Below are 10,782 nucleotides of genomic sequence, written 5' to 3'. Positions count from 1 at the left end.
ACTGGCCCCAGACTGCTGCATCAGAAGGTGGCCTAGGTATCAGGGTGGAAGATGAGCTGGAAGGAGTGACCTTGGCAGCCAAAGGAAACATAATAGGCCTTTGCCATGACCAGGAGTGGGTTAACTCAGAGAGGTGGCTCCTAACACACCATCAAGCCCCTGTATAAATGCTTACTGAATGAAAACATGAATAAGGGGAATTAAAAAAAATCTACAGCATGAAATAATAAAATCTGTAGAGGCAAAATAATTTTCCTATGGAATTATTTCAAATATCAAAGAGTTCTTTTTTCTCTTTCGGCAACTAGATCTATTAACTACTGCTCTGCTTTCATTTTCAAATAAAAAATACAGCCATATACACAACTAATTAAATTAATATAGCTTATTATGACAAAAATAATTTCTTTTAACTTTGTGGACAGCACCACATTTTATATTAAGCTGCTAATACTCATAACCATATGATTTCAAAATCAGCCAAGCTTGAAAAATTATTGTCTCTGACATTCCTAAGGATCAAAGCAACCCCAATTATAATATTATATTAACCAAGCTAAAAAAACAGTATTACAATTTCTAACCTTTCTGAACTGTAATTAGTCATATAACTATGTATCCAAATTTATTTGCTATATTTGCATAGTTAATTAATTATGGTTTATTTTAAAGTATTCCATTTGTAAAACTTTGCTCTCCTCAGCCTACAAATCAAATTGCAAGTTCAATGTTTAATTTTCTTTTTGAAGTTGTGTTAAGATATGTTTAAGACATAGAAGAAGAAAGTGCTGAGAAGACACAATTCTTTTTCTTTTTTGAAAATTAAACTTTGAAGAAGAGATGAAGAACCTGATAACTTATTAAATGCAAAGGCACTTGGAAAGATTGGGCATCTCCTTCAAAACAGTTGACTACATAATGAAATGAGGAGTTAGTGCTCTGAGAAGGTGCTTGATGCACACCCAGAGAAAAGTCTTTCAAACTTGTAGATTCTTTAAAGGATGTATTTATACATTAGTTAAAGTCACATTATCTAAAAGGTAATTAGGCATTCTCATCAATTCACTGAGAGCTTCAGTGACTCAAGGTCAAGGTCAAAATATTACAGAATATAGATGAAATGTTTAAAAATCTTTTCAAATGCCTACCAGAAATTAAATGGAATGTATAAGTACATGAATGCCAGTTTCCAGGTGAAAAATTTAGTCAATTATTCATATACTGATAAATACCAAAATATCTGAATGAAAAAACTTCCAGATTTCCCCCTGGATTTTCTGGACTGTGTGAACATACCTGTAGAAGTTTGCTTTTTGAGACATCTGGTAATGGCTGTGGCTTTAATAGATGCAGGGAGCACCACTACTACTTAAAACACAGAAATGCTAGCTACAATATTTTTAAATATTAAGCAACAAGGCTGGAGACAGTGTGACTTCTGCCTGTTTTCCCAGTGCTTTGGGAGGCTGAGGCTCCCAAAGTATCACGTAAGGCCAGGAGTTCAAGGCCAACCTGGGCAAAAAGTGAGATCCTGTCTCTACAAAAAAATAATTTTAATAATACATAATTACATTTATGACAAAATGAACTCTAGGTACCCAAGTGGAGAGGGTATGCAAAACAGTAGTGTTGGGTGGGGGTTCTAGGATGGAAAGTTAAATGAAGATGCCCCAGGAAGACTCAAAAAATGACACCAGGTCTCCTGCTTTAGGGGAAGAAGCTGTGAAATCATTGCCCTATCAATAGGGATAGAAAAACCTTTGCTCCTGAGATTGGAAAAGAATGATTCATTTCCTTATTGTGGGAGAAAACAGAATTGCCTTGAGAGTTGGGACCCTACATTTTTACTGAAAGGTGATGAAACACAGAGCCACAGATTATTATAAAAATTGCTCATAGCCAGTTAAACTTCTGAGGCGTGGGAAAGGCAATGGTAAGTGTCCCAGGGAAGCTAGAATTGTACTATTGTGTTTTCCTGAAGGTGAATACAGCAAAGTTCAATACAAAGCAAGAAAGCCCGTAGATAATAAATTAGGTAATTGCCATCTAAATGATTACATAATAGAGCAATAACTACACAGAAGAATTACTGTAAGTTAGTTTTTAAAAAGTACATTGCCTATGTTTTGAGAGATATACCATAAGGACAAAAAGTGGTAAATAATATTTTTTAGGGAAATATTTTTCTGCAATTGTTGTGTGCTTGGACAGCTAAGGAAGGTTAATATTAATGTTGGTATCATTGAGAACAAAGGTTTTCATTGAGGGGGAAAAAGATATAGATGTGAAATAAATGAGGCTAAGCAGAAACTCTATGGTTATTCATTTGAATTAAAAGTATCAGTACAAAATCATGACATATTTTATCTAAAAGTTTATTTTCTAGCTATGGTCATTGAGGAGACCTAGAAAAATAAACTAAATGTTAATGGGCAATGAGCATTCTTTGGCTTAGGCTGTGGTTTCCAAATACCAAGTATCAGTAATAGAAACCACAGATTCATGGAGAAATGGCTGAGTCAAGGTTTGGAGCAAAACATTTAGAAGAGCCTGGAATATCTACTTATACCAGAAAGCAAGGAAGTTGTGAAAGCCTTCAAGTGACATGTCAAGGAAACTTAAGAATCAAATTGAAAAAGTTGTCACTGGCCAAATATGAGATAATCTGAGCACCAATTAAGATAATAACATGTCAAATGTATTTCAATGCATGAATTCATAGAGTTACTAGAAAAGGAGGACTTCATTTATCACTTGTGGAAGCTATTGAGACATCAACTCATTATTTTAAAAACTGATAAAGGGAAAAAAATCAAACATTTTTACTTTTTTATTTTTTCTTTTTGTTTGAACTATACCTGGGGTCATGAAATCATTGATGAAGAGAAATTTCTTTTTTAGGAGTACAGTAATCAAGATGATGATTGCCAAAGCAATAATGAAAATTAACAAAAGTCATTTTGCAATTCTTAATATCTAACTCTAACCCTAACCCCATCCCCAATGTGGGTGGATCTAGGCAATTTATGATCCCAGGCTGCTAACATCACAAAAGGAGATTCAGCCACACACCAGGAGTCTTTTTATGGTGCATACTATTATGAAGTATTATTTTCACCAAACAAAATATTGATTTCATATTTGATTATGGTTTTAGATCTTACCACCATTTTCAGGAAATACTGGCTATATAAAATCATACCCAGATGCATTTAACAAATTTCAGACCAAGGGATGTTTTATAGGGCAATCTACTTAACTTCTTCAATTAGCAATAATCGCGCCTCAGATAAACCTAATTGACGACGACACTGCCACTGCACAAAGTTCACTTAGCTTCTTCAAACAACAAAATACACAACTGAAAAGACAGAGGAAATCTATAGATTAGGAGAAACTTGGATATATTAACCAATTGCAGTATGTGGATATTAATAAATATAAAAAATGGTGATATTAAATATTTTTTGTATGTTTTTAGTGATGACAATGTTACTATATTTTTTAAAGATTCTATATCTTTTAGAGATGCATACTGAAATATGTACAGATGTGATGACATAATGTCTGAGACTGACTTTAAAATAATCAAGGGGTAGGAAAAAGTGGGTGAAAATAAGAAATGAATAAATATTGGCCCAGAGTCTATTACTTCTGTTTTATTATTTTTTTTAATTTATTGCTTGGGATTCATTGAGACTACAAAGAATAAGGTTACACAGATGGCATTTGTTAGATAAAGTACCTCTTTTAATTATGTCCCACCCCCAAAACGTGTGCCGTGCACTGTGACAACTCCATCTGCCTCTGTCCTCCCCTCTCCCCATTTGCTCATTCCCCTAACCCCCTTCCCCTTGTATTAGCTCATCTAGTGCCTTCATATTAGAATAGAGCACATTGGATTCTTGTTTCTCCATTCTTGTGATGCGTTACTAAGAAGAATGTATTTCACCTCCATCCAGGTTAATATAAAAGATGTAAATTTTCCATCATTTTTAGTGGCTGAATAGTATTCCATGGTATACGTATACCACAGCTTGTTGATCCATTCCTGGGTTGGTGGGCATTTAGGTTGCTTCAACATTTTTGTGATTGTAATTTGAGCTGTGATAAACAATGTAGTTCAAATGTTTTTATGATAAAATGACTGTTTTTTCAGGGTAGACACCCAGTAGTGGGATTGCAGGGTCAAATGGGAGGTCTAATTTGAGTTATTTGAGGATTCTCCATACTCCTTACAAAAAGCTTGTATTAGTTTGCAGTCCCACCAGTAGGGTAAAAGTATTCTCTTCTCTCCACATCCATACCAGCATCTGTAGTTTTGAGACTTTGTGATGTGGGCCATTCTCACTGGGGTTAGGTGATATCTCAGGGTAGTTTTGATTTGTATTTCTCTGATGATTAGGGATAATGAGGACTTTTTTGTATGTTTATTAGCCATTGGTCTGTCTTCTTTAGAATTGGATTGAGTCTTTTTTTGTTGATTACTTTGAGTCCTGTTTAGATCCTAGTTATCAAGGTTTTGTCCAATTCATAATATGAAAATGTTTCCCATTCTGAAGGTTGTCTATTTGCTTCAGTTGTTGTCTCCTTAGCTGTACAGAAGCTATTCAGTTTAATTAAGTCCCATTTGTTTATTTTTGTTGTTGTTACAATTGCCACAGAAGTCTTCTTCATAAAATCTTTTCCCAGGCCGATAACTTGAAGTGTTTTCCCCACATTTTCTTTGAGGATTTTTATTGTTTCATGCCTTAGATTTAAATCTTTTATCCACATAGAATCAATTTTTGTTAAGTGATGACAGGTGTGGATTCAGTTTTAGTCTTTTACATGTGGTTATCCAGTTCTCCTTTCACCATTTGTTGAATAGGGATTCTTTTCCCCAGTGTATGTTCTTGTTTGGTTTATCAAAGATCAGGTGGCTATAAGAGGTTAGTTTCATCTCTTGGTTTTCTATTCAGTTCCAAATGTTAGTGTCTCTATTTTGCTGTTAATACTATGCTGTTTTGATCACTATGGCCTTGTAGTATAGCTGAAAGTCTGGTAGTGTGATGCCCCCAACTTTGTTTTTATTACTAAGAACTGCCTTGGCTATATGGAGTTTCTTCTGAGTTCCATACAACATGAAGAATTATTTTTTCTAATTCTTGAAAGTACTATGATGATATTTTAAAGGGGATTGAACTGAATCTGTAGATGTCTATGTCTATGTTTCTGGGTAGCAGAGACATTTTCACAATGTTAATTCTTCCCAGAATGAGATTAGCTTCTCATCTTGGCTGTTATTTGCATATACAAAGGCTACTGATTTGTGGAGATTGATTTCATATCCTAACACATTATTGTATTTTTAAATCACTTTCAGGAGACTTGTGGTTGAGTCTTTGAGGTTCTCTAAGTATAAGATCAGATCATTAGCAAGGAGCAAGAGTTTGACCTCCTCTGCATCCATTTGGAAGCTCTTTATTTCCTCCACTTGTCTGATTGTATTGGCTAGAGTTTCCAGCACTATGTTGAATAGTAGTGATAGAGGACAACCTTGTCTGGTTCTAGTTCTAAGTGGAAAAGTTTTCAGTTTTACTCCATTCAGTATAATATTAGCTGTAGTATTGTCATAGATGGCTTACAGCAGATGAAGAAATGTGCCACCTATGCCTATATTCTGAAGTGTTCTAATTAGAAAAGGATACTGAATTTTATCAAATGCTTTTTCTGCATCTATAGAGAGGCCCATATGGTCTTTGTTTTTGCTTCTCTTGATATGGTGAATTACACTTATGGACTTGCATATGTTAAGCCAGCCTTACATCCCTGGGATGAAACCTACTTGATCGTGATGAATTATTATTTTTTTTAAATGTGTAGCTGTAATCTATTGGCTAGAATTTTATAGAGAATTTTTACATCTATATTCATTAGTGAAATTAGTCTGAAGTTCTCCTTTTTAGTTGAGTCTTTCCTGGTTTTGGTATCAGGGTGATATTTGCTTCATAGAAAATGTTGGGGAAGATTCCTTCTTTCTCAATTTTTTTTTTGGAAAATTTCTGCAGTATGGGTATAAGCTCTTCTTGAAGGTTTGATAAAATTCTGATGTGAAGCCATTTGGACCAGGGCATTTTTGTTGGAAGACTTTTTATTGTTTCTTTGATCTTAGTTCTTGAAATCAGTCTGTTCAAGACATCTATTTCTTTTTACTTAAGTCTAGGAAGAGAGTGCAATTCCAGGTTTTGATCCATTTCCTCCACATTGTCAAATTTCTGGGCATAGAGTTTCCTGTAGTACTCAGAGATAATCTCTTGTATCTCTGTGTCATCTGTTGTTATTTCTCCTTTATTATTTCTGATTGAGGTTAGTAGAGATTTTACTTTTCTGTTTCTAGTTAATCTGACCAAAAGTTTATCAATTTTATTTATTTTATTGAAAAACCAACTTTTTGTTTTATTCATTTTGTGAGTGATTCTTTTGTTGTCAATTTCATTAATCTCTGAATTATTTCTTTTCTTCAGCTGGGGTTGAGATTAGGTTGTTCTTCTTTTTCCAATTCTATAAGATGGTTCATGAGTTTGTTGATATACTCTGTTTTTCAAATGTGGGCATCCAATGTGACAAATTTCCCTCTCAAGACTGCTTTTGCTGTATTCCACAGGTTTTGGTAACTTGTACCTTTGTTGTTGTTATGTTTGAGGAATTTAGAGATTTCCTTTTTTTTCTCTTCCTGAACCCAACTCTCATTCAGCATAAGGTTATTTAATTTCCAAGTCTTTGTGCAGGGATACATGTTTTTGTTGGAGTTAAGTTCCACCTTTATTGCCTTGTGGTCTGAGAAGATACAAGGGATAATTTCTATTCTTTTAATTTTGCTGTATGTTGTAGCTTTTAAAAAAGTAATACACTTTAAAGCACTTCATGACCATGAATAAAAGTTATATATAAAAGGCATTTACTGAGCTATGTTTGTTATTCTAACTCTTAGTTATTATCTGCATGATTCAAATCCATTTCTTGACCTATGTTTTGCCATTGACTTTTTGTCCTCATGGATTTTCTGCGATCGTATTTCTATATGTCCTTATGGATCCTTAAATATGAAAACATTTAATCAGAAATTTAAAATAACAAGATCTCGATTTTGTAGAAGAGCCCTAAATAGTAATCTAAAAGTGAGCAGAAAGAAGAAATGTAGGTGGCAGATGGAGTGAGATGTGAATAGACAAGTTTGGGGCATGAAACTAATTAGAGGGGGTGAAAAGCATGGATTTATTTGAAAACCAGAGATAGTACCTTTCAATGCAATGTTGTAGGCCAGGATTTTTATTTTCTATTTGAAAAAAATAATGATTGAGCGACTATATTACAAAAGACCATGCTATGTCCATTAAATATTTTACAAGCATATATCACCTTTTAGATAGGGTCCTGTTGTTGACTCTTAGGCACAAATGCTATGAGACTGTTTTCCTCTTTGATGATTACCTGTTAATTAAATATTCTGATTATATTACCTTGTGATTACATATTCCCTTGCTTCAGTCTTTCCAAAGACAGCATTAAAGAAGATCTTGAGGTAGTCTTTCATAAATCATCATTTAATAAAAGAAAAGAAGCATAGCCAATTATAATTAAGTGTTCAAGAGCTAACAATATATATATTTTAAAGCTCTGGAAAATTTGTGCAGCCTGTATTCTGAGAGGCAAAAACCCCCCAAAGCCAAAAAACTCTATAGTCACTGAAAAATGACATTGTTAAATAAATGAAGTGCAAAATTTGACTTACCTTAATACTGTTATAGTCTGGTGAGGAAAATCCATAATATTCTTCATGCTGTCACATACAAATTAAGAAAGTACCCATTGTTTATTTCAATTCTATAATGTTGTGGCTATTGGTGTAACCTCATGTGCTATTGATCTCAGTTCTTCAATGTTCAGGAGCATTTGAGTATTTGTTGCACACATGCACACTCACGCTAACGTATTTATGTCTACTACTTGAGGGCAGGCCCTATCTGTGTGTGTGTGGGGGGGGGGTGCAGGCATATGTCCAGTGAAATGAATTTTAGTTACAGTAAGTTGTAATTCAGGGCAACTGCTGATACCCTTCTGCTTACTTGCCATAAAGAATTTGCAAACTTTCACTTACATGCAAATTTAGAACTCTTTATCATGCTGTGAATTTATGAGAAAATTCCTAACTCTTGGTAATTGTTCTACTAAATCATTATTTAGGTGTATGTCATTGTAGCCATTCAGTTTTGGGGTCACTTAGGAAGGTAGGATACAAGTGCCATTCTGGTTCAGGGTTAGTTTAAGCAAAATTAATTATCTGTCTATGCTTTATCTGGATTATGTTGGATCTGCTAATTAAATTTCTGCAGTATATAGTTAGCTAAGTAAACGATGTCAGGGTAACTGTGGAAATTTATAACGCAGTACTCCTGAATATACTAGTGCAAATGACAATATAGTGAGTTTTGTGTTATTTAGTCTTAAATTTTCACTTCTTGTGTTTTTCTTTTGTTTGCATAACCATAAAGATTAATTATTTGCTTATTCTATATTGTCAACCATGGTGATTTTGTGGTGGGATCAGTAATTTAAATGTGGGGGCAGCAGTGTTAGATATGTAGTCACCTGGGATCAACAGCTTAGGTTCTTGCAAATCCTGGATGCTCTCACCAGTGGGCTAACCTTAGCTAGAGTGTTGACCTCCTTAGCCCTAAGTTTAGAGAGCCACATAAGGGATAATTGCAATACATACCTTATTGACTGATTGTAAGGACACACTAAGATGATACAGACCAATTCCTGGGCATTGTGCAGCATAGGTACATTAAAGACATAGATATTATTAATAAAACTTCCTGTCCTGTGAAGGAAACCCAAATATGTCTCCCCAAATGTGCCACTTTTGCATAAGGATTATTTTGAGCCAAAGGCAATTGGGAGAAAGCGTACACAGGAAAGGCTCTATAAATATAAACATATATGGAATTACATCTCCTTTTTCCTCTTGTTAATCTATCTTTTGTCAGTTTACTTTGCAGGGTCCAGTAATTGAACATAAAATGGTAATGGAAAAAGGTTTCTTCCCTCACAAGTACATACTGTTTTCTAGGCATTGAGGTAATTCAAATGTTTTTTCTCAATTAAAGCACACACTAGTCTGTAAGAAAGTTTTTATTATCATGCTCAATTTGCTAATAGGCAAACTGAGGATTAAAGGGAGATTTAGTCATTTGCATAGGGTCACAAAACAAGTTAGTGTTGGAGCACTAATCCCAGGAAGAAATTATGAGACCCTGAGGTAAGATTTGGTAGTAGAGGTGAGGAGGAGAGAAAGGAGCCAAGTGTTAAGGGAACAGAGTTTGGTATCATAGGTCAGTGGTGATGGGCAGGGCAGGGGTGGGTGCTGCTGTGGTGGTTCCTTCATTCCAGGCAGCCAGCCTGAGCATATTCACTGGCCGTGGTAGATTTAGTGGCCAATAGCTTTGGTCCCATGAAACTGTCTTCTAGAATTTCAGCAGTCGCCAGGCTTTTTGGCACCAGGGGCTGGGTTTGTAGATGATTTTTCCATGAACTGGAATGGGGGGACGGTTTTGGGATGATTCAGGCACATTACATCTCAACCTTGGATCATTAGGCATAAATTCTCATAAGGAGTAGTTTGTAGTAGGGCTTGTGCTCCCATGAGAATCCAGCACTGCTGCTCATCTGACAAGAGGAGGAGACCTGACTGAGAGGCGAATGATGGGGACGGCTGTAAACACAGAGGAAGTTTCGCTCCCTCACCTGCTGCTCACCCACTTCTGCAGTTCTACATAGAACTCATCATTTTGCATACATTTGCACTGACAATTTTGACTTATGGTTGCCTTACAACTTACTCCTCATTGATATTATCATTTTTTTCTTTCCTCTGTTCAAATAATGTAAATCATGTCAACACTTCACAAGACCTATGTCTTAAGTGTTACTATGTATCTCTTCCATGAAATTTTCTTAGAATTGCAGTCAACATGGAATCTCTCATCCTTAGCATGTATTATAGATGTCCAAAAGTTTAGGCAGGTGATCAGAAGCTTAGTGTTTAAATGTCTGAACTTCAGAACCAGAAAGACCATTGGCTCAAGTTATTACCTCGTGACTTGGGCAATGCTGTATTCTGAAGGTTTATCTTTCCTTCCAAGTTCACCTGTTGAAATCCTCACCCTTAAGGTGGTGGTGTTAGGAGGCAGGACCTTTGGGAGGTGATTAGGTCATGGGGGTGGGTCCCTTGTGAATGAGATTAGTGACCTTATAAAAGAGACCCCAGAGAGTCTCCTTGCCTCTCCCACCACATGAGGTAGAGTGGGAAGATGGCTGTCAGTGAGGAAGTGGGCCCTCATCAGACACTTTACCTATTGGCACCTGATCATAGATTTCCCATCCTCCAGACTGGTGAGACATGAATTTCTGTTGTTTCCAAGCCACCTAGTCTGTGGTATTTTGTAATAGCCCTGAGTGGACTGAGACACGTTAAGTTTTTTACCTGCTTTGAACTGAGCTTTTCTCACCTGTAAATTGGGAGTGCCAATGACAGTGAGTATAAAGTATAGTGAACATGAAATAAAATGATGCACATGAAGTGCTTGGTGCCTTAGCACCCAGTGAGCCCTTGCCAAGTGTTGGCTAATACTACCCTGTTAGGAAATGCTTATCTTTCTCTCTATTTTCACAGTGCTCTGTTTTATACTTGCACGGTTTGACTTCTCAGAAACAATGCAATTATCTCAAGCAGGGAAT

General features: G+C 35.7%; 1 pseudogene; it reads right to left on the bottom strand.

Moving 5' to 3' along the window:
* Positions 1-3,173: 3,173 nt before the first annotated feature.
* On the bottom strand, positions 3,174-3,329 carry LOC111727839 (annotated as a pseudogene).
* Positions 3,330-10,782: the final 7,453 nt, after the last annotated feature.

Source organism: Otolemur garnettii, unplaced genomic scaffold (genome assembly GCF_000181295.1).
Source record: "Otolemur garnettii isolate 467f Iridium unplaced genomic scaffold, OtoGar3 scaffold00126, whole genome shotgun sequence".
NCBI classification, from domain to species: Eukaryota; Metazoa; Chordata; class Mammalia; order Primates; family Galagidae; genus Otolemur; species Otolemur garnettii.
The sequence above is the reverse complement of the archived record's forward strand: the minus strand, read 5'-3'. Positions and strand labels throughout refer to the sequence as shown.